The sequence below is a fragment of the Mirounga angustirostris genome, unplaced genomic scaffold (genome assembly GCF_029215605.1).
Source record: "Mirounga angustirostris isolate CCGP_5_RB_7025 unplaced genomic scaffold, mMirAng1.0.hap1 SCAF_8, whole genome shotgun sequence".
Lineage (NCBI taxonomy): Eukaryota > Metazoa > Chordata > Mammalia > Carnivora > Phocidae > Mirounga > Mirounga angustirostris.
The window spans coordinates 146,064,032-146,088,890 of record NW_026991716.1 but is presented as its reverse complement, the minus strand read 5'-3'; the positions used below and the strand labels follow the sequence as shown (position 1 = coordinate 146,088,890).

The following is a 24,859-nucleotide window of genomic DNA, read 5'->3' as shown; positions in this document are numbered from 1 at the left end:
TCCATCTGGGGCTCCCATCCTGGGTGGAGCCAGAGCAGGGATCCCTGGGGGCTGGCAGAGGGGCCCCAGAGCCACTCAGACATCTGAAAGGTGCTGGCTGGGCTTCATCGACTCCACACATGGACAGGAAGCCCCTTCTAGACATTTTCCATAATTCAGGGAACAGGGCAGACAAATGTCCCTGCCCCATGGGCCTCTTTCTAGGTGGGGGTCCGCCGCTAAGCCTAGACGACAAAGCAGAGATGGGCACACGACACTCCGTGGGACGCCCTGCCGGCCTCCTCTAGATACGGATCCCTCTGCTCTCATTGTCCAAAGGATGACGGGCCCTAGGACGAAGAAGAACCCTTGTCTCCGAGGTGGTGAGGGAATGCGGGGAACCGGTCAGGTGCGGAGCCATGGGTCTCGTGCACATCTGCCGCAGGGCTGGGTCATGGTACAGGAGCTGTGGGCAGGTCGTCTGTGCACACCTGGCCATGACACACCTGGCTGGCCCTCTCGGTGGGGAGGCCTGCGTGCCTGGTGCACCTGTCCCCCACCTACCCCTGGAGGAGCAGCCACGTTCAAGCCTTTCCATGTCCGACCCTCAGGGACAGTTGGGAACCTGGGTCAAGAGAGGCAGGGACTGGCCCAGGACAACTGAGGGGTGCAGAGTCCAAGGAGCTGCTCTCCAGTCCTAGGCCAGTCCCAACCCTCCCATGAGGTTTGCTTTGGGGGTGAGAGCCACTCAGATCCTCGGGAAGAGCTACCCACCCCGTTCCATGTGGGGACATGACCTTGGCATCCCCAGGCACGTAGAGGCACGTGCAGCTGCACATACCCCCCCCCCACACACACACACCACTCTGACTGCCCAGCTGGGGGTCAGAAGGGGAGGACACCCTGGGAGCGAGGTGGGTGACAGGGGGGAAAGAAGAAACAGGTTGCAGACAGCTGGGCCATGGGGCAGGGCATCAGGACTCCTGGCAAGGACCCAGATCCATAGCATGGGGAGGGGAGACAGGCCAGGCTGAGGGTCAGGGGTCCCCAAGGGGCCCCGAAGGGTTGCCAGGGCACTGGGAGAGGACAGGGTCTGGGTTCCGGTGTCCATCACCAGCCTGGGCACTTGGAAGCAGGAAGAGATACCCACCCCCAAGTCCAGAGGGGCTACAGCACAAAGGCCTCAGCTTACTCTTCTGTCACTTGGGCTGTAGAGATGCAGTGTCCCTAGGGTCCCACAGGCTTGTGGAAGAGCCTATTGGCCTTGGATCTCCATCCCCGACCCACTGTGCTCCCAGTCCTGGGAAAATGCTTTGTACTCCCTCGAGGTCCTTCTGAGCAGGGGACAGACTGGGGACTTGGGGGGCTGAGGACCTGGGTACGCAGAACATGGCAGAGCACTGACCACTAGTCTGGGGACCAAGGCCAAGACCCTCCTTGTTGCAGCCTCCGGGTCTCCATTTGGAAGAGGTTCCAGATTCACTGCTCTGGTCCGGTGACAAGGCCTTAGGAAGGAATGGAGCACCGGGACAGACGAGGGAAACACAGACAAGGGAGGCTTCTGAGGTTTCTCACATCACCCCTGGAGTCCACAGATCCTGCTCCTGTGAGAGACACAGAGACAGAGACAGAAAGAGATAAGGAGACAGAGAATGAACACACGACAGAGGGAACCAGAAGAAGTCACAGACTTTCCTCCATCAGCTTGGAAATGACATCCCAGCATTTTGCCCCATTCTCTTCCTGAGAGCGCGGTCACACAGGCCATCCACCCCGGAGGGGAGGGGATTCCACAGGGATGTGTGAGCAAGATGTGGGAATGCCCGGGAACCACTGTGGGGACTGCCCAGCACATGGGCGCAGACGAGGCCCCGGGGCCTGAGCCTAAACCTAATGGGAGCCCCTGGAAGTGTGCGTCACCAGGGGACAAGGTCGGAATCCGTTCATTGCAACCTTCCCACAGGGGCTGGGAACAGGCAAGAAGGGGGTGGCTTTGCCCAGACCCCAGAGCAGACCCAGGCCCCTCTGAGCTGTGCTCCATGTCCCGCCCAGCCCCTGGCTCATCCTTACATTGCCAAGTGTGCCCCAGCCTCCTGTGATAGCAAGTACGGAATGTATGTAGAGGTCCTACCCCTGATGGCGTCCCTAGGAGTAGAAGCCAGAACACCCCACTGTGCAGATGGGGAGCCTGGGGAGGCCCTGAGAGGCACAGGGTCTGTCCAGGGTCACAGCCCTGGGCACGCACAGGAGCCCAGTCTGAAGCCAGCTCTGTGTCCTCACAGCGGGGACACCGGCTGCACCCAGGCCTTGGGAAGGCTGTGGGTGGGCTGTGAGGGAGTCACTGTATGGATGGGGCATGGGGGGAGGGGGCCCTCGGGGGTGGGGTCTTGTGTGAGGAGGAAGTTGGGTAAGGGGACCCCAGGCAATGGTGACCTCACTTCCCTGACAACAGAGTCCAACAGAATTTGGAACCCAGGTAACCAGGCACCCACATTCCAGAGACAGCCCCCTGCCCAGCTCATTTCATTGGAGATCATCCAACCATGAACATGTGGGCTTGTTGCCTCCCTAAGTCTGGATGCTGCAGGCTGAAGAAAGCCCGCCCTGCAAACGCTGGCCCCCGCTGGGGATGTCCGATCAGGGCTCCCCACCGCCTCTGGCCGTTTGGCCGGAAGGCCCGAAAGGTGACACCAGGAGGCCCAGAGCCGGCCACCCAGCCCCACAGGGTCTAATCCACCTGTGCAGCCCCAGGTTCCCTCCCCTCCGTGCGTGTGTGTGTGTGTGTGTGTGTGTGTGTGTGAAGAGGGGTCATGTGGGGTGGGCCAACGCCATTCAAGAGCAGGCTGATGAGGGGTCAGATAACCCATGGGCAGGTCATGTTCAAGGTCCAGGCTGGCTGGGTGGGATGGGGTGTGGGGGGCTGTGAGCTTCTGCCCAGGGTTTGTCTCGATCGCCCTGCAGGGATGGGTCATTGTCCCGCGTGCAGGGCTGTACACCCACAGGTGTGTGTCTGATCTGGGAGCAGCAGGGCGACTGGGCAGGGGACAGGGAGGTTGGCCGGGCAGGACTGGGATGCCTCCGGGCCGGCTACCCGTCCCTGTCTTTGCAGACCTCCGATGAGATCGGCACGAGGCTGGCGGACACCCACTCCATGTCCGGGATCCGGAGCGTGACCCCACAGGACTCCCCTGGAGCAGGTGCTGGGGATTGCGGGGAGAGGCCTCCGACACCACCCAGACCACTGTCCCTGGTGGTCATTGACTGCATTGTGCTCCAGGAGCCAGAGCCCACGGAGGCCGAGCCTGAGGCTGAGAAGCCCGGGGCTGGGTGCCCGTGGGTGTGTGTGGAAGGGTGGGGGCTGGCCCCACAGGGAGGAGCCCCCAGAGCCTGGTGTGGGGCCTGGAGCAACGACTGGGCTCAGAGCGCCCAGCGGGTGGACTGCGGTCGGGGAGACGCCCCGGGGAGGGCTCCTTCCTGGCTGCGGCTTCTCTGGGAGGCCCTGGGCTGGGTTCTGTCTCCACGGAGAGCAGGCTCGGGGTGAGCTTTTCTCCTCTCACAGCTGCTCCACCACCTGAGGAGCTAGAGCCGGCTCCAACTCCACCGGCAGCTCTGGACGGAGGGGAGGTGGCTGCGACTTCAGCAGGAGACCAGGAGCCGGCAGGTGACCCAGCACCCGCCCACGGAGAGCCTGACGGGGGCCAGGAAGGGCCTGCTGGACAACCTGCCTCCGGAGAGCCTGCCCCTGGGCCTGCCCCTGTTCCTGCCAGAGCCGCCGCCCCTGCGCCTGCCCCAAACTGTGGCCCTGCTCCTGCGCCCGACCCAGCTCCTGCCCTGGATCCTGACCCATCCCTACCCCTGCCAGTGCCCCGGTTCTTGCCCCTGACCCAGATACTGCCCCGGGTCCTGTACGTGCCAGTGCGGCAGACCCTGTCCCTCCCCTTGCACCTGCCCCCTCCCTTTCTCCGGCTTGTGCTCCTGTTCCGGCCCCTGCCCCAACTCCTGCCCCTTCCCCTGCCCCTTCCCCTGCCCCTGCTAGAGCCAATGTCCCTTCTCCTGACCCACCTCCTGCCCCTGCCCCTGCCCCTTCCCCAGCACCTGCCTGTGCACCTGTTCTTGCCCCTGACCCAGCTCCTGACCCTGCACCAGCCCCTTCCCTTACCTGTGCACCTGTTCTTGCCCCTGATCCGGATCCTGACCCTGACCCAGCTCCTGCCCTGGATCCTGCCCCTTCCCTTGCCCCTGCCTGTGCTCCTATTCTTGCCCCTGACCCGGGTTCTGCCCCTGCCCCTGCCTGTGGTCCTGTTCCTGTCCCTGACCCACCTCCTGCCCCTGCCCCTGCCCCTTCCCCTACCTGTGTTCCTGTTCTTGCCCCGGACCCAGCTCCTGCCCTGGATCCTGCCCCTTCTCCTGCCCCTGCCTGTATTCCTGTTCTTGCCCTTGACTCGGCTTCTGCCCCTGCAACTGTCCCTTCCCCAGCCCCTCCCTGTGCTCCTATCCTTGCCTCTGACCCAGCTCCTTCCCCTTTCACTACCCGTTTCCCTGCCCCTGCGTGTGCGCCCATTCCTGCCCCTGACCCACCCCCTGCCCCTGCACCTGTCCCTTCCTCTGCCTGTGTCCCTGTTCCGGCCCCTGCCAGAGCTGATGCCCGTTCCCCTGCCTGCGTCCCTGTTCCTGCCCCTGCCCCTGCCAGAGCCGATGCCCCTTGCCCTGCCTGCGTCCCTGTTCCTGCCCCTGCCAGAGCCGATGCCCCTTCCCCTGCCTGCGTCCCTGTTCCTGCCCCTGCCAAAGCCGATGCCCCTTCCCCTGCCTGCGTCCCTGTTCCTGCCCCTGCCCCTGCCAGAGCCGATGCCCGTTCCCCTGCCTGTGTCCCTGTTCCTGCCCCTGCCCCTGCCAGAGCCGATGCCCCTTCCCCTGCCTGCGTCCCCGTTCCTGCCCCTGCCAGAGCTGATGCCCCTTCCCCTGCCTGCGTCCCTGTTCCGGCCCCTGCCAGAGCCGATGCCCCTTCCCCTGCCAGTGTCCCCGTTCCTGCCCCTGCCAGAGCCGATGCCCCTTCCCCTGCCTGTGTCCCTGTTCCTGCCCCTGCCAGAGCCGATGCCCCTTCCCCTGCCAGTGTCCCTGTTCCTGCCCCTGCCAAAGCCGATGCCCCTTCCCCTGCCTGCGTCCCTGTTCCTGCCCCTGCCCCTGCCAGAGCCGATGCCCCTTCCCCTGCCAGTGTCCCTGTTCCGGCCCCTGCCAGAGCCGATGCCCCTTCCCCTGCCAGTGTCCCTGTTCCTGCCCCTGCCCCTGCCAGAGCCGATGCCCCTTCCCCTGCCTGTGTCCCTGTTCCTGCCCCTGCCAGAGCCGATGCCCCTTCCCCTGCTTTCCAGGGCCGCTGCCCCTTCCCCTGGCCCTGCCTGTGCTCCTGTACTTGCCCCTGACCCAGCTCTTACCGTGGATCCTGCCCCTGGCCCTGCTCTTGCATCTGGCCCTGCCCCTCCTCCTGCTCCTGCAGGGCTCCCAGAACCACATCCAGAGCCCACATCCTCACGGGGAGAGCTCCTTGTACCATTACCCTTAGCTCCATCACCCGACCCCGATGCCCCGCCAGATTGTTTCATCCCCTCCCCCTATGTTCTTTCTCTCTGGTTCGTATTAACTGTTCTATTCTCTTTCCATGTCCTATATGCTGTTTATTATTCATTTTAAATAAAATGAATTGTTTTCAGTTGAACAAGTCCTGAGCATCAGTACATTCCCAACGCTGGGCCACCACACCACAGAACATGGCTGTGGAATATCTGCCTCCCCAAAGGAGTCCCCGAACCAGAAGACCTCCCTGGAAACCCCTAAGCTGCTTCCTCTCTCTGTTCCTTTACCTGTTCTGGATGTTTCCTGTACGTGGAATCACACAGTATGGGCCTTTGTGTCTGCCCCCCTATTTTCAAAGGGGACTCCTTCTTTTCTGGGTTGACTTGACATAGAATTTCCCTTATTTGATGTTGAAATCCCTGATGGATTACAGATGAGATGGAACCATAGAGCCCCCTTTGGTAAATATGGACACAATCTCGGGGCGGAGACCCCTGTTCCTGCTGGGACACCTCAGCCTGACCCCAGACAGGAAAGGGCTGGTTCCTCCTGTGACCCACAGAGAAACCAGGGAAATGCAGAAAGCTGGAAGACACACCCCAAAGGGCCAAAGCATTGCTGACAACCCAAGGCCACAGAAAGGTTTCCCATGCCTCTGGTCCAAACCATGCTCCAAGTCACTGGGTTCCACAGGGACAGAGACGAAATGCATGCAAGTCCAAGGGGAGGGGGACAGGCATGGGGGGAGTCAGAGATGCAGGAGCTCCCGGGGAAGGACTCTGGCAAAGGAAACACTATGGAGGCAGCACTGGTCACCCTCAGACTGGCAGGTGTCTGGTCTGGGGACCAGCAGCCCTGGCGAGAACGTGAGGAAACGGAGGTCCCCGGGAGAGAAGGGTGACGGGCACCCCTGTCTGGGAGAACAGTGAGCAGCACCCATCCCAGGCTACAGGTGCACCCATCACCTAGCGTGGGCAGCTCACTCCCACCCTGTTGAAGGGAACACCGTGTCCATCAACCTCTATTTGCAACAGAATCCATAAAGTGGAGTTTCTGGGTCAACACATATACCGTGTTGAAGGTACAAGCCTCAACTTCCAACATCCCAGGTCTGCTTGTCCACCTTGAGCCTTGTTTGGGAAGCAGGGGTGGGGATGCCTGGGGCTGTGACCTGTGGGAGGGGTGGGGAGGGGGAGCTCTGAGTGGAGTGACCAAGGTACCCGGGGTGACCTGCCCAGCAGGGACCCTCCCACCCCCAGCCCCTCTCCTGACCTCGTGCACGATGGCGAGGGTGTGACGGTGAAGGTGCTGGCCCTTGGCTGGCGAGTTCCATAGCTGGTGCTGGAGCTGCTCAAGCTCCAAACCGGGCTCTGATCCCAGAGCTGGCGCGAGAGCCGAAGCTGCAGCTGCCCAGTCTCGGGAGCTGCGGCATGCATCGGTGTAGGACCTGGCTCGAGCTCTGGGGCAGGTGCTGGAGCTGAATCCCCCTCCAGAGATGATCTAGACCCAGTTCCGCACTTGGATAGGGCTCTTGAACCCACGAACGGCTTTCTTCCCCTGCCCACTTCATGGATGACAAAACTCGGGACGGTGACGGGACCGGCTACATGGGGGTAATGGCTACGGGGGGATTCAGACCAAGGATCCTGCATCCCCTTCACCACGCGCCCCACGCAGATCGGTCCTGAGCTGCCAGACGGGGACAAGGGCCTGACCCGCTGCTCCCGGCAGCTGGCCCCAGCTGAGCAGAGACACTTGCCGGGGACCTGAAGTCCTCGTTTGACCTCTGCTCCGGCCAGCCCCACGTGAGCAGGGACTGTGCTTCCTCACCGCTGGGTCCCCAACCCCCAGAACAGTGCCTGGGAGGTGGTAGCACTTCAAAGTTTAGTGTACCGGTGGGATTCCCCCAGCAGCACCGTGATGCGGCGGATGTTGTTACAGATGACAGGTCTGGGCCACAGACTCTTGTGTTCGCGCTTTCTTCCACGCGTGCATCATCCACACCTGTGTCTGTTCGCTGGAACACAGAGGGGACCCCCAGACACCCTCCCTGCCCTCGGAGCTCCCAGCCTAACCGGTGGGTCAGCATCTCACCCACGGTCAGCAAGTGGGCGATACAGAGCTAGAGCACCTCGAGCACGAGACCTTGCACGAGGCAGACGCTTAATGACTGAGCCACCCAGGCACCCTGAGACTGACATTTTTACACAGGCACTAAGACTACTTCCCTGTGCCTACCCCATACCTCGCAGGTTAGTAAATCGCTCACACAGGGAAGGTGGATACTACATTTAAATAGGGGACGAGCACATACACCCAGCAGACATGAGTCAGGTCACCAGGGGGCAAGTAGAGGCCCAGCCAATGGGGGAACAAGCCAGACATGATGCAAGGGGAGAGAAGAGTGCTCCTGGCAGAGGGCACAGAGAATGTAAAGGATTGGAGTCAGGCCCAAGGCACATGTGGGACAACCACACAGCTTGGTGGCCCACAGAGGGGGGCTGCAGTGGGAGAGGTGAGGCTGGAGAGTACAGACAGCTGGGGAGCGGATCGCAGAGAGGCTCAAAGGTTATGTTCTGAAATGATCAATCTGGTTACCGGAGGAGAATGGTCTCTATACAGCAGAGGACAGGGAGACCCTAACCCTAACCCTAACCCCTAACCCTAAACCTAACCCGTACCCTAACCCTAACCCTAACCCATACCCTAACCCGTACCCTAACCCTAACCCATACCCTAACCCGTACCCTCACCCGTAACCTCACCCATACCCTAACCTGTACCCTAACCCGTACCCTAACCCGTACCCTAACCCTAACCTGTACCCTCACCCATACCCTAACCCTAACCCGTACCCTCACCCATACCCATACCCTCACCCGTAACCTCACCCATACCCTAACCCGTACCCTAAGAAAAGAAATGACACTCCCGCTGACCCACGCCTTCAACCCTCACCCCCGGGAACCTCAACGCAGCGCTGGCAGATCAGGCCTCCCGTGTCCCTATGTCCTAACCCTCACCCTACGTTGGCTTCTGAGGAGTCAGTCCCCAGAACCTCGCTCCAAAGCCCCAAAGATTCGGGACGCCCGAGCAGTATCAAGGGACTCAGGCTGCCACCCAGAAGGAAAACGCACCATTTGGAACTCGGGAAAGCATTCAGACCAGGAGAACTCTGAATGCCCATCCGAGGAACGCACAAATTTGGCGCCCTCTGGCGGCAAAACCTGAGCCTGACACTCAACCTGACCCAAGCCCTCAAGACAATCCCCGGTAAGCAGGCCACAGTGCTGGCACGTCGGGCCTGCCATGCCCCTAGGCCCTAACCCTATCCCTCATTGGCATCTGAGGGCTCTGGTCCCAGAGGCCTGGCTCGAAAGCCACAGGGATTGGGGGCACCTGAGCAATACCAGACGATTCAGTCTCCCAGAAGGAAACCGCACCATTTGGAACTCGGGCCAAACGTTTCAGAGTAGAACTCTGCGTGCCCATCCCAGCGAAATGCCACTTTCAACGGTCCCCTGCCCACAAACCCTGAGCCTGACACTCACCCTGACCCACACCCCCAACTCAGACCCCCGAGCCCCCCGAAGCTTGCCCCAGCGTGGGCACATCAGGGCTGAAATGACCCTAGGCCGTAAGTGTATCCCTAGGTTGGCTACTGAGTTTCTGTCCCCAGAAACCTGACTCCAAAGCCCCAGGGATGGCAATAACCGAGCGACACCAGAGGACTCAGCTTGCCAAAAAGAATTCAAACACACTACTTGGAACTCTGGAAAGCATTCAGAACAGAAGTCTGAATGCCCATCCCAAGGAACGCACAAATTTGGCGCCCTCTGGCGGCCAACCCTGAGCCTGACACTCAACTTAACCCACGCCCACAAAACAAACCCCCAACAGCATGCTACAGTGCTTGCAGGGCAGGCCTGCCGTGCCCCTAGGCCCTAACCGTAACCCTACGGAGGCTTCTGGAGGGTATGTCCCCAGGGGCCTGGATCCAAAGCCCCAGGGATCTGGAACACCTGACCAGTACCAGAGGACTCAGCCTGCCACTAAACAGGAAAACGTGCCATTCGGAACTCTGGTAAGCATTCAGAGCAGGAAAACTGTGCCGGTCCATCCCAACGAGCCCCAAGTTCAACGTACCCAGGCCGCAATCCCTGATCCTGACACTGCCCCCGACCCACGACCTCAACTCAGACCCCGGGGAGCTCATCACAGCGCCAGCACATCAGGCCTGTCATGCCCCTAAGCCCTAATCCTAACCCTAGGTTGGTTTCTGAGCGGTCTGTCCCCAGAGCCTGGCGACAAATCCCCAAGGATTCGGGACACCCGAGCAATATCAAGGGACTCAGGCTGCCACCCAGAAGGAAACCGCACCACTGGGAACTCTGGAAAGCTTTCAGAGCAGGAGAATTCTGAATGCCCATCCCAGGGAACTCACAAATTTTGTGCCCTCTGATGACAAACCCTGGGCCTGACACTCAACCTGTCCCCCGCCCTCAAAACAAACCCCCGGTAAGCAGGCCACAGTGCTCGCACGTCAGGCCTGCCATGCCCCTAGGCCCTAAACCAATCGCTCGCTTGGCTTCTGAGTTTCTGTCCCCAGAGGCCTGGCTCCAAAGCCCCGGGGATGGCAATAACCGAGCGACACCAGAGGACTCAGCTTGCCAAAAAGAATTCAAACACACTACTTGGAACTCCAGAAACTGTTCAGAAGAGAACTCTGAATGCCCATCCCAGCACACGCACGAATTTGGCGCCCTCTGGCGGCCAACCCTGAGCCTGACACTCAACCTGACCCGCCCTCAAGATGGACCCCCCGTAAGCAGGCCACAGTGCTGGCAGGTTGGCCCTGTCGTGCCCCCAAGACCTAACCGTCACCCTGTGAGGGCTTCTGAGGTGTCTGTCCCCAGAGCCTGGCTCCAAAGCCCCAGGGATTTCGGACACCTGACCAGCACCAGAGGACTCAGCCTGCCACCAAAAAGGAAAACATGCCATTTGGAACTCCAGAACGCATTCAGAGCAGCAAACTGTGCCGGTCCATCCCAACGAACCCCAAGTTCAACGTGCGCAGGCCGCAATCCCTGAGCCTGACACTCCCCCGTGACCCACGGCCTCAACTCAGACCCCGGGAAGCTCATCACAGGGCTGGCACATCAGGCCTGTCATGCCCCCAAGCCCTAAGCCTAACCCTAGGTTGGCTTCTGAGCAGTCTGTCCCCAGAGCCTGGCGACAAATCCCCAAGGATTCGGGACACCCGAGCAGTATCAAGTGACTCAGGCCGCCACCCAGAAGGACACCCCGCCATTTGGAACCCCGGAAAGCATTCATAGCAGGAGAAATCTGCATGCCCATTCAAGCGAAACTGCACCTTTAGGGGCCCCCTGGAGGCCAACCCTGAGCCTAACACTCCTCCTGACCCACGCCCTCAACTCAGAGCCCCGGGAAGCTCGCACAGCATGGGCAGATCTGGGCCAAAATGACCGGAGGCCCTAACCCTGACCCTAATTTGAGTTCTCAGGGGTCTGTGCGCAGAAGTCTGGCTCCAAAGCCACTGAGATGGGGACCCCTGAGCAAGACCAGAAGACTCAGCCTGTCACCCAGAAGGAAAACACACCTTTGGGAACTCCGGAACGCATTCAGAGCACAAGGATCCTGCATGCCCAGCCCAGCGAACCCCCAGTATCATCGGCCCCTTGCCCAAAATCCATGAGCTTGACGCTCATCCTGATGAACGCCCTTAAGTCAAACCACCCGTATCTCACCACAGCGCTGGCACTTGGGGCCTGCCATGCCCCCAGGCCCTAACCGTCATCCTGTGGAGGCTGCTGAGGGGTCTGTCCCCAGAGGCCTGCCTCCAATCCCCAGTATTTAGGACACCTGACCAGTACCAGAGGACTCAGACTGCCCCTGAAACGGAAAACGCGCCATGTGGAACTCTGGAAAGGCTTCATAGCAGGAGTACACTGCATGCACATTAAAGCATACATGCACTTTCACTGGCCCCCTGGCCGCAAACGATGAGCTTCACACTCACCCTGACCCATGCCCTCAACTCAGACCCCCAGGAAGCTAGCCATAGCGCCCGTAGATTCAACCTGCCAAGGCCCTAGGCCCTAACTGCAACCTAGCTTTGAGTCTCAGGAGTCAATCCTCAGAGGCCTGTTTCCAAAGCCCCAGGAATTGAGACCACCTGAGAAGTACCAGAAGACTCAGCCTGACACCCAGAAGGAAACCTTGCCATTTGGACACCAGAAAGCATTCAGGGCAAGAGAAACTTGCATGCCCACCCCATCAATCTCCCACATTCAGCGGTCGGGCCTAAAATCCTCAGCCTGGCACTCACCCTGACCCACGCCCACAACACGGCCCCCCGGGAAGCTCGCCACAGTCCTGGTAGATCGGGCCTACCATGCACTTAAGCCCTAACCTTAACCCTATTTTGGCTTCTGAAGGGCCTGTCCCCAGAGATCTTCCTCTAAACTCCAAGGACTGGTGACAACTGAGCAATACCGGAGGACTCAGACTGCCACACAGAAGGAAACCTCACCATTGGGAACTCCGTATGCCCATCCTAGCGAACCCCCGCTTTCAGCGGCACTCTGGCCAAAATCCCTAGCATGACATTCATCCTGATCGACGCCCTCAACTCAGTCCCCTGGAAAGCCTGCCACGGTGCTTGCAGATCGGACCTGTTATGCCCCTAGTCCCGAACCCTAACCCTGGCTTGGGTTCTGATGGCTTTGTCCCCAGAGTCCTGGATACAAAGCCCCAGGCACTGGGGACACCTGAGGAATAGGAGAGGACTCAGGCCGCCACCCAGAAGGATCCCGTGCCATGTGGAACTACGGAAAGGTCTATGACCTGGAGACATCTGCATGCCTATCCCAGCGAGCCCCCACATTCAGCTGTACCTCAACAAAAATACTTGACAGGTTCAATATGCATTTGTGATAAAAACTCTAAACCATCTGGGTACAGAGGGAACACCTCAAGACAACAAAGTCCATATATGAAAAGTTCACAATTGACATCATACTCAAGGCTGAAAAGCTGAAAACATTTCCACTAAGATCAAAAACAAGGCAAAGATGCCCACTCTCATCACTTTCATTCAACACAGTATTGAAAGCCCTAGCCAAAGCAATTAGACAAAAAGAAAGAAAAAGAAAAGATAAAATCCAAATAGGAAAACTGTCAGTATTTGCAAATGACATAATACTATATATAGAAGTCCCTAAAGATTCCACCAAAAAACTGTTAGAATAAACAAATTCAGTAAAGCTGCAGAATACAAAGTCAATATACAGAGACCTGTGGCATTTCTTTTTTTTCAAGATTTTATTTATTTATTTGACACAGAGAGAGAGACAGCACAAGCAGGGTACGTGGGAGAGGGAGAGGGAGAAGCACTCTCCCCACTGAGCAGGGAGCCCAGTGTGGGTCTCGATCCCAGGACCCCGGGATCATGACCTGAGCCAAAGGCAGACGCTTAACTGACTGAGCCACCCAGGTGCCCCAACTTGTTGCATTTCTGTGTACCGATGACAAACCTTCACAAACAGAAAATAAGAAGGCGATGCCATTTACAATTGCATCAAGAAAAAAAAAATCTAGGATTAAAAGTAACCAAGAATGAGAAAGAGCTGGTACACTGAACACATGGTGGAAAAGGAAGGAAAAACACGGGTGTGTTGACGGGGAATGGATGAGTCAAACAAACGGAGGACGACACAAATAAATGGAAGCATACGCCATGCTCATTAACCGAAGAGTAATCATGTTAGCATGTCCATCGCAACCAAAGCGATCTACAGATGTGATGAAATCCCTATCTGAATTCCAGTGGCATTATTCAAAGAAATAGAACACAGTCCTAAAATTCGTATGGAATCACAAAAGACACCAAATACCCAGAGCAATCGGGAGAAAGAAGAAGAGAGCAGGAGTCACCACACTCCCTCATTTCAAGCAAGATGACAAAGCTGTAGTCATCGAAACTGTATGGTACTGGCCTAGAAACAAAGCTCAGTGGAACAGAAGAGAAAGCTCAGAAAATGATAATCATAGCACTTTTGGCAAAGTTTATTCATAGAGTCGGTACATTAAAGGTATATTTAAACTTAGTTCTGATACAATTATTATTAACTCTGAATGGGAATTAATATTTATGTCCTCTTTCAACAGCTGATGCCAATAAATGCATTTCTTTAAACTTGTTTTATATAAATATATATTATTAAATAAGGATGATTTAGAATCCATGTTTTTAAAGAAATATTAAAATCGCTTTAATAAACCTATCATGGAAAAGGAAACAGAGATATCAATCAACACAACTGATTGCATCACAAAAGACGACCACAGTCCCTTATCTGATGGAAGAATATAACATTTATTGAGTAGTTCTACCCAAATGTTAAACCTATTGAAAGCTATAGATCCAGCAACTCATTGACAAAAACACACATGTCAGAGAAATGTCCTAACAAATAGTATGAACATGTAATCAATAAAGTCCACACTGCATATATTCCAACAAGAAAAATACTTTCCCAAAAAATAAACTGTAAAACAAAAAAATAAAGGAGGACGAGAAGGAGGAAAAGGGGAAGAGGAAGGGGAAGGAGGAAGGGGAAGAGAAGAGGAGGAGGAGGAGAAGAACAAAAAGAAACCTGAGAAACTAACCCACACATATATGGTCTTAACTTACGACACAAGAGCGGAAAATATACAATGGAGAAAGGACTGTCTCTTCAGTGAACGGTACTGGAAAACTGGACACTAAATGCAGAAGAATGGAACTAGATCACTTTCTTACAGCACACATAAAAATTTTAAATGGATGAATGACTTGAATATAAAACCTGAACCCATAAACCTCCGAGAAGAAAACACAGGTAGTAAGTGTCTCCACATTGGTTTTGGCAAAGAGTCTTTTAGATCGCACACCAAAAGCAAAGGCAACAAATGCAAAAATAAACAAGTGGAACGACATCAAACAAAAATTTCTATGTGGCAAAAGAAACCATCAAAACTTAAAAGGCGACCTACCCAATGAGAAAAAACAATCTGCACATCATATGTGGGAGAAGAAACTAATATCCAAAATACACAAAACACTCCTACAAATCAAAAGACACAAACAAAAAAGACCTGTACAAAGAATGGGGAGAATATGTGAATACATACTTTCCAAAGATGGCACCCGCATGGCCAACAGACACAGAAAAAGTTGTTCAACATCACTAATCGTCGTCAAGAAAACCTATGTCAAAACCGCAATCAGCTATCATCTCACAACTGTAGGGACGGCAATCATCCCAGAGACAGACACCAGGTGTGGTCAAGGGTGTGTAGACAAGGGGACCCTGTGCACTGTTGGTGGGAATGTAAACTGGTGCAGCCACTGTGACAAACAGTATGGAGTTTCCTGAAAAAATAAATACAACTATCACATGACCCAGGAATGGCTCTACTGAGTGGATTTCTTTGGAGAACACAAAAACACTACCTCGAAAACACAGATGCATGTTCACTGCAGCATTATTCACAGTAACCAGACATCGAAACAGAGACCTTGGGAGCATTATGCTAAGTAACTCAGACTCAGAAAGACAAATACCAGGTGCTGTCATGGACATTCCACACGGAAACAAAAATACTGAACGCATAGATACTGAGAACAGATGGGTGGTTGCCAGGTTCGGGGATGGGGGGGCACGTGGGAAGGTGGTCAAAGGCACATGTTTGAGTGATAAAATGCGTAAGTCATGGAATGTTTTCTGCAGCATGGAGACTAAAGCTAACCCTGCAGGATGGGGTACAGGTCCCCCCGCTATTTGAAAGTACAGTGTTCCTAGGAAACCTTTCACAGCAGAAATGGTGTAAACCAAAGGAGGAATTACCATTCATTTATACAGAAAAAATAGTGAGCGTGCTCACACTCCAAAAATGACTTCTCTTTGGCTTTTCCTAGGCCTCAGGGCACAACTTCCTAAGGGATGCCCAAAATAAATGGAGATGAAACACAGCAGATGCTCACAGACACGATTCAAAGTGCTGAGGGCTGGACGCAGAGAGCAGTTCCCAGGAAGGAGCTGGTTGGGGTGCAGGCTGCCTCTGCAGTGGCTCCCTGCAAAACAGATGCTGAACGCGAGGCTCACTTTTCGACTTCTTTCATAAGAGGGAAATCCTCTTCAGGTTTCTTCCTGTTACTGAAGCCGAGTAATGACGTAGATCTTTCAAAAAACCCAAATGTCTTACCATGAACTTTTAAAAAGTGGGGGATACTTGTACTTGAAAGTTGCTGAGGGAGGAGATGTTAAATGTTCTCCCGGACACACGCATCAGCAGATCCACCGTGAGAGGCACCTTCCTCAGCATGGGGAACACGGACTACCTCCTACCCCCAGAAACCTCCTCCTTCCCCTTCCTCAGGACAACAAACCACAGCTGGGAGTTACCCCAATTCCTCCTTTCTGCCACTCCCAATATCTAATTCATTGGCAAATCCTGTGAGCTCCATCTTCAAAATGTACTCAGAATAGGACTAACCACTTCTTCCGAGACCACCTGTCTGGCCCACACTGGAGCCCATCTCTTGCCTGAATTCCTGGAAAAGCTTCATCATGGACCTCCCTTGCCCATCCTCAACCCTCTGTCACCTGTTCTCAGCACTGTAGCCAGGAAGGCCCAGTGAAACAGGGTCCCATGGGGTCACAGCCCTGCAGTGACTTTCTGTCTCCCTCTGTCCCCTCCCTGAGGCCATGTCCTAAGCTGTCTCCTGTGGCCACAGGGCCTTCTTGATGCTCCTGGACATACCTGGTATGCTCCTGCCCTGGGGCCTTTGCACACGCTTTCCCTTCCGTTTAGAATGCGCTTGATGTGATTTCACTCACCTTCTTTAGATCTTGACTCAAGGATCACCTTCCTAGTGAAGTCCCACCTGGCCCCTACGTGAATGGCAAGCACCACCCCCACCTCCCCTTCAGCATGCCAGCCCTGTCTCCTGCTCTATATTTCCACATATAGAACTTATCACAGTCACCAGTCCATCTCGGCAGGGCAGAAACGGAGGCCTACACGGATGGTTTCACCACGGACTACCTCCGATTTCCTGGTCCAAAGCCCCGGGGAAAAGGTGCCCCAGAGCTCTTGCACAGCCAGGATGCCCGGGACAAGGGGGTCCACCTACTGCACCCTGAACACCATCAGGAAAATGAGCCATACGAGGACTCCACCTGCCCATGAGACCTGAAACCAGACACTTTCCTCGATTACAGGTGAGCACACACACGTCCTCTCCTTGCCTGAGGTGCTCATCTGAGAAAGCTGAGCAGAGACCCATCCCAGGACCCAAATCTCCCTTTGCCCAAGGTCCTGGGAAACAAACATCTCTCCTCCCTGCACCAACCACCTGTGATTGAAGTCCGGAATCCTCCTGTGGTCAAGCAGAGTGGTGCACCTGTCCCTCTTTCCTGTGATGTCATCACAAACCAAGCTTTGCTGCACAGGACATCTGCTGTGCCTCCTCTGAGGAAGCAGGGGGCACACTGCACAAGAATCGATAATGCTGCGAGTGAGCTGCTTCCCACCAACCACCCTGCTGAGCCGAGGGCTCGAGAACCAAACAGGAAGCAACTCTCTTATCACATCTGCAGCAGGAGGGCTGGCCAGGGAGGAGAGCCCAGTCCCTATCCCTGGAGCAAGCTGGCCTGCCCATCGTGAGCGATGGTCCACCACCACGGCGTCACAACCTCCCACCTATCTGATCCGACTACCCTGCCAGGCTCAGACCTGCTCACACAGAGAGTCATAAGACCCAGCGACTTCTTTCCACTCCAGCTCAATGCTTCTCACGGAGAAGCAAACTCCAGCCTCACATATGTGCTCATCATTACCTCTGGAATTCCCTGGGTGGTGTCTACACTGGCCCACACAGCTGTCCCATCCAGGCCACTCCACAAATGCCCTAGGGTTTCAAGCCACTTCCAAGCTGCCCTTAGAAAGGCAGGAACTGGCCCGATGAGGCACACCAGCCAAGTGACTCCATGTGCTAGAAACTCGGACAACATCCTCGCTGAACACCAACGCTTCCGAGTCCGAGCTTCAAACATTCGCTCATTGGGCACTGAGCACCATGTCAACATCAACACTGCTCTTTCAATTCACTTGTCTCCCATTCCTTAAAGTCGGAAACCAAGCTCCAGTCACCGCTCTAGTTTCCCTTCAAAGAAATAAGGCAAATGAGAGAATAAAACACTATGTGTGCACAGCACACTTCTATCAAAATATAACTCCTTCGTCTTTCTCATACGGGCAGCCCTACATGACCCATACGAATGAGACATGCCATGAGTTGAGTCATTATATGTATATTTGACCTTGTGTTTTTCCTTTTGATATTTGTATCTCGAAGTCAATGTCTATATTGCTCTCTTAAAATAATAATAATAATAATGACATGGTCACATAAGGGTCTGGATCTCCATAGCCACACACCCTGGCTCTGGTCCAGATAAGGAGGAAGACACAACCTCAGCCCAGGAAGCGAGGCCCACACCCTCAGGGATCCCGACACGCCTCACGGGTGATGGGTTCCTTTGCGACATGCAGTTGTCCGAGCACAAAGGATGCAGGCACCCTCCAGGATTCCTTGTTTTCTTCATAAATTCCCCAGCTCAAGTCGCAAGCGACTCACGGGGTCAAGCTTCCAGAGCCCAAGATGGGCCACCAGGTAAGCAGCCCCATTGGGAAGGCTAACAGGGGGCTCGATTTCCTTTGGGAGCACGACGAGACACTCCCCAAGCTCCTAAAGAACCTACACTCCTTCTCCATGTGTCCCTCTCACAAAGGGCACCGTACCCTGTTACAGATCTGCGGCTGTGTTTTACTTTAAAACATAATTTCTAATATCGGAATGTGGTACATGGAACAGGAAAACATGAACACTCACAAAGGATTCTTTTAATATCTTTGAAGATTGTTTTCCCATTGTTTAATTAAAATGGGAAATAAAAACACACAGATAGCCCCTTCCACTAGCAGGAATGATTCTCTTCGGTGATTGAAAAAAAAGCAGGATAAAAAAAAAAAAGTTGCTAAATAAAAAATTTTTAAAAATTTTTAAAAAAGAAAAAAGAGCAGGAAATGAAAGAGTAACAGATGTTCTGACGACCCGTCATTTCCATAATCAAAGTTTTGAAACTTCACACACAAAGAAAGAAGCTCAAACAAACGTCTCGGCCTGGCAACTCTGAGACGTCTGAACTGGACTAACAGGGACAGATGATGAGGTTGTGTGTGTTGGGTGAGCCTAGTGGCAAAGAAGAAGGTGCTCGGCCAGCTCTCCACTTGGGCCTCACCTGTCCTCAGCCAGGAACCTGCTCACGGCCCTCACCTGTCACAACTCTCACACGGGAGACCCACAGCCAGCCCTGGAGCCCGCCCTGCCCACACCCTCCTGCATAATGCACTCAGCTCTCCTCTGAGGCCCCTGTCAGCTTTACCCAGACCTGGAACTCCCCCATCTGCTGCAGAGCTCCAGGATTCCCCCTCTTCTTCCAAAATGACACTGGCCCAAAGGTAGAAGGCTACTTAATGAATGGTTCACACCTACTTTCCCCTTCTGTCGTATTTCTCTCCATTTACCTTCCTACCTGTGCAAACTGTAAGTAACATATCAATGGAATATGAACATGCTCTGAGATCGGATTCTTTCACTGCAACCTTCTGAGGACTCCTTGTATAATAAAATACCATATCCTATGACGGGGGGATTAAAACTATTATTTACAGAATAATTCAGCCCATTCACCTCAATTTTAATGGCTCTTCATTAGGCAAAACAGTTTCTGTGGAAAAAGACTTTCCATAGAGGGGCGCCTGGGTGGCTCAGTCGTTAGGCGTCTGCCTTCGGCTCAGGTGGTGATCTTGGGGTCCTGGGATCGAGCCCCGCATCAGGCTCCCTGTTCAGCGGGGAGCCTGCTTCTCCCTCTCCCACCCCCCACCCCCGCTTGTGTTCCCACTCGCTATCTCTCTCTCTGTCAAATAAATAAATAAAATGTTTAAAAAAAAAGACGTTCCATAGATATTACCTTCCACAAATTTCATAAGGAGTCAACGGAAGCTCTGTGGGATAACCTGACGCACCTAGGCTCAGGCAAGCAGTTCCAGAACTCAACCCAGTGCTCCTGACACCAGCATGCCTCCATCCAGAATTCCCAAACACTCTCCTTCTGACTCCACCACCAAAGAAACTACAGAGAAAATACAGCATGTCAAAATATCTAGATGATACATTTAGAAAAACTAGAAACTCAGGCTCAACTTTTAAACAGTAAAAGCCTGCTTTGAATAATTTTGATTTTTCCCTTGACCCTAACTGTAACTCTTCTGATGAAAACACTAATCAATTATGAAACATCACCTTTGACAAATGACAAGACATCATCCGAATCTGTATCTGACGACAAAAAGCCACCTAACTCTAGATGCTGGCCACTCAACCATATCCTAGGCCCAATTGAATAAACGCTATTAGATTGAGGAACAAAAGATATCTTAAAAACACACAAAGAGTAAATTTCACCTTCTCTTTCTAATAAAAGTTACTTCTAGGAAACAGATGATCAGAATATATTTTGTAAGCAATAAATGAACAGAGAAAATCGGATCCCCTGCAATGTTCTACCCGCAGGGAAAGTAACTCTTGAACCAAATGGAGAATGCTGAGAGCTACTTAAGTTTTACTTCGTAGCTCAACTAGAAAAAAGAGGAAAGCCCAGGAGGTTTGGGGTTAATCAGAAGTTTTACCTCCAGTCCTGACTTGAAGATGACATTGTACCAAATGGACCTGCTGCTCTCTCTGAATGCTGACGTCCTGTGACAAGCAGCATCACTGACTCACATGCTGATGTTCAAAACTTCGGGTCTCATGGAGCCAGAGGGGAGAAGTGCTGTCAGGTGGGGATAAGTAGGACCTCCGACCTATGGCAAGCACACCTGCTTCGGTTTCTGGGAGAAGGGGAAACACATACTTGTTTTTTAAGTACTAATTATCTTCATTCTAAAGTAGACCAATGACTTTGACATTTTTGGAAACGCGAAATGACTCTTCCAAATCAACACCTCAACTCATCTGTTCCTCATGCAACTTGAGTAGGGTCTAGTTTACTCCAGCCTCCAGGCCCCCACCTGGAGGACCCTCCTGCACAATCCTGACAGCCCATTACCACCATACCCGGGGAACATGGGGCACAATGCTAAGTTGGAGGACGGCTCTGGGGCTTGTTACCGCCACACCTGTGCCTGGGGGAACAGGGGACACCCTGCTGAACTCGGGGTGCTACTCAAGGTCCATTACCTGCACTCTGCCAGGGGACAGGGGGCACCCCACTGAACTTGGGGACTGTGTGCGGTCCTTACGTGCACTCTTCCAGGGGAACACGGGAAACCCTGAAATGTCCGCAACCCATCCCAAAAAAGCTCGGGTGAGCGGAGCCCTGGAGTTCACGGGGCTGGGGGATACGGCCCGTTGAAGGACTTTCAACGATTAGGAAACTCATCTGAGTTCGCGGGATTAGCTCGCTGCCCGCCTCCTTCGAGGACCCAACTCCCACCCGAGGTGCACCCTACCCCCGGGACCCCACCCCGGCCCACAGCGTGGTCTCACCCAGCCGGGAACTCTACAGGTGAACTCTCTGGGAGCTGGCCTTCTGCCCCACCTCTGCATCCGGGGCCGCTCCGGGTCCTCCCTCAGAGAGGTAACTCCACCCCCACGCGGTGATTGGTCGGGGAGGGTGGTGCCCCGAGCCCATTGGATGCCGCGCCTGCCTCTACCGGCCAACCCGCCTTCAGGCCCGCGGCTCCCTACGACGGCAGGTGGTCCAGGAGGCCCGTCCTCACGCCAACACCTGGCTCGGCGGCGCAGGCGGGGGCGGGGGCTATGGGCGGGGTCCGCCCCCCCACACACACCCGGCCCATTCCGCGGCCGCCTCTGGCTGCAGACCACCCCCAGAGCCCTGCCCCTTCCCTTCCTGCACCAACCCCTGCCTGCAGAGCTGTTCCCGGCTCCCGGCAAGATCAGCTGCGCTCGGACCTTCTGAGGCTTTGGGCTTTAGGAAATGCAATGTTTCACGCATTTCCAAGGCAGTTTTAAACCCAAAAACTAATGCTCTAAACGTGAAGAGCTCCGCCTTCTGGTCTCACCCATGGACTGGATAGTGCTTCTTGGACCTTCAAAGCATCCTTGTAGGATGAGCCCGTTTATGCTGGAATATATATACATATGCTTGGTTCTGCAGGGAAGCTCCAGGATGAAGAACAGCCGCCCTTCTCTGCTGTTGGAGTTGTGAACGAGGAACATTTATTTTTCACTTAAAAAGAAAACATATTGTTATTCTCGACACTGAATGAACAAACCCTTTTAAACACTTTAGAGAAAAAGGAAGAGAGTTTTATTCAAACCCAAGTCAGGACAGCTGCCTGGGAGACACAATCTTCACAAAAAAGGGAGTGCTCCGGGGAAGGAACATTTGAGGCAGGTTTATATATTTGTTCTGTGTTGATTTACATACAGAGTTACATATCATCATGAGGAAGAACATTCAAGAAAGTGACAGACTTTCTCTTATGTTTTCAGTTTGTACAAGTTGGTATGACTCTAATCTTATGGAAGCCAGAGAGGTTCTTTTGTTTTTCTTATCTTTATGTTTGCAATGGCATTTTGGGATTATCTTTTTCTTCTCAAACCAGATGTACAATATGTGCTTGGGACAGAAATAGGACCCATACTCTGAGGCTTGGCCCAGTCATTTTGACCTTGGTAAAATGTTAAAGGATAGCTTCTCTGGGAGCCCAGGATCCAGGCCCACGGATGGTAAAAGATAAAAATTTCCATTATCATTAGAATTGCTACTAAAGGGAGGAACTTGAGACAAAAGTACCTTTAACAATAGTGCCAAAAAATCAAAATGATGCCTAGAGAAGTTCACCTATCCCACGGTCAACACAGGTAACAGAGGTGTTCACAGATGCTGGGCTCTTCCCCTTCTCCTGCCCAAATCTCTGAAGCACACAGATAATTTAAAGTCAGAATTTTAGAACTCCTAGACATCTCAGAGATGTCTGGCACCATTCCCTTGGACTATAGAATAAAACAGAGTAGCTCATTTTCACAACACTAATGGAAACATGAAGTGCCCCTAAAGCTTTCATACACTGTCTCAGTTCTTTCCTTGCAGATTTTGACTAATGTTAAGTCATAGTCATACCATATAAACACTACGATGGTTGGGAAGTAAGTAATCATAGCTAAGGGACTATTTTAGCAATGTTTATAAGCACTGTCTCACTTTGTAGAAGAGGCTGAGCTGAGTGTTTTTAAATACTATTTCAGACCTGTCTTACAGCACACTCTGAACATACTAGAGCCTGAATCAATTAAAAAAAAAGATAGTTCTTTCAGTAACTTGAAGATCTCAAGCAGATTATAATGTCTCTATACCTAGAGATCTTGGAGTATCTTACTCAAAGGTCCTCCACTGATCATGATGGGCATAGTTTAAAAGGCCGGCTGAATCAAAAGGAATGAGATCTTGCCATTTGCAACGACGTGGATGGAACTGGAGGGTATTATGTTGAGTGAAATAAGTCAAAAAGAGAAAGACATGTATCATATGATCTCACTGATATGAGGAATTCTTAATCGCAGGAAACAAACTGAGTGTTGTTGGAGTGGGGGGTGGGGTGGAGGGATGGGGGGACTGGGCGATAGACACTGGGGAGGGTATGTGCTCTGATAAGCGCTGTGAATTGTGCAAGACTGTTGAATCTCAGATCTGTACCTCTGAAACAAATAATGCAATATATGTTAAGAAAAAAAGAAGAAGAAGAAGAAGAAGGTAGCGGGAGGGGAAGAATGAAGCGGGGGAAATCGGAGGGGTAGACGAACCATGAGAGACGATGGACTCTGAAGGGCAGGCAGGGTTCTAGAGGGGAGGGGGGTGGGAGGACGGGTTAGCCTGGTGGTGGGTATTGAGGAGGGCACGTTCTGCATGGAGCACTGGGTGTTATGCACAAACAATGAATCATGGAACACTTCATTTAAAACTAATGTTGTAATGTATGGGGATTAACATAAGAATAAAAAAAAAAAAGAAAGAAAGAAATCGGAGGGGGAGATGAACCATGAGAGACTATGGGCGCTGAGAAACAAACTGAGGGTTCTAGAGGGGAGGGGGGTGGGGGGATGGGTTAGCCTGGTGATGGGTATTAAAGAGGGCACATATTGAATGGAGCACTGGGTGTTATACGCAAACAATGAATCATGGAACACTACATCAAAAACTAATGATGTAATGTATGTTGATTAACATAACATAATAAAATTTAAAAAAAAACAAATGTAAAAAAATAAAAAATAAAAAATAAATAAAAAATAAAAGGCCGGCTGAATTCATTCCAGTTGGCCACACAACAAGAAAATCCTGGTACTTGATATGTTTCCAGATGGAGAAGACCAGAGATAACAGGGAAAGAGTTCCGTGTATGGAATAACAAGGGATTTGGAGTCAGTTTGGAGATCCCACTTAGGTCTCTGACACTAAAATCCTCCGTGACTCGTATCGTCTCTGAGCCCCCGTCTAACCATCTAGAAAATGTGACTAAAAATACCTACATCATAGTTTAGAAGTTTAAGAGGGAGAATTCCACAAAGAGCAGTGTGATGGAGCTCAAGGGCAGGTGCTCAGAAACCATAATTACTATTTGGATCTATTTCTTTTCCAGAAAAAAGGACACATGTTGAAACCATATTTCTGATAGATGACTCACAAGATGATTTTCAAACCTTAAGGAAGGTCAAGAAGCTGCTATTGTGTCATGTTTCACTCAGAAATCATCTTGTTGGACTGGTGAGGACAATACAATAGCACCATCGTCACTAGGAGTGGGGAGCTTCCCATTTCCATATGGCTATGTTGTCCCCCTTAGCTCAGGGCTACCAGAAAGGGCAGCTGGGGGCGACCACATGCCAAGGCTGCCAGGTGTGGCTGAGGCAGGCAGAACTCGGACTTAAGGCTCAACTCCTGTCTACCTTATTTATAGTGCTCTTCATGGATAGAATGCCATTGTCTGTGAGCTCTGATGTAGGAAAGATCGAGACTTTCCATTGTGATTCCCTCTCTGACACTTAGGATATGTAGCAAATTTACATTTAAGTTTTAAGCATTGAGGGACTTCCTGCTTTTCTTTTCATTATGACTATGGCTCGATTCCCTGTAGTCTAAGAATATAACCTAGTTAA

General features: G+C 53.0%; 1 long non-coding RNA gene across 2 annotated transcripts; it reads right to left on the bottom strand.

Annotated features, from left to right (window-relative positions):
- Positions 1–139: 139 nt before the first annotated feature.
- Positions 140–23,377, bottom strand: LOC135365655 (uncharacterized). Of its 2 annotated transcripts, XR_010413858.1 has the most exons (4): positions 21,763–23,377; positions 19,650–20,568; positions 1,385–1,583; positions 140–329 (listed from the first exon to the last, which is right to left on the bottom strand). It is a non-coding gene; the product is annotated as an uncharacterized LOC135365655 (long non-coding RNA). The 2 variants fall into 2 exon arrangements; XR_010413857.1 differs by having other exon boundaries at positions 140–1,583; positions 21,763–23,376.
- Positions 23,378–24,859: the final 1,482 nt, after the last annotated feature.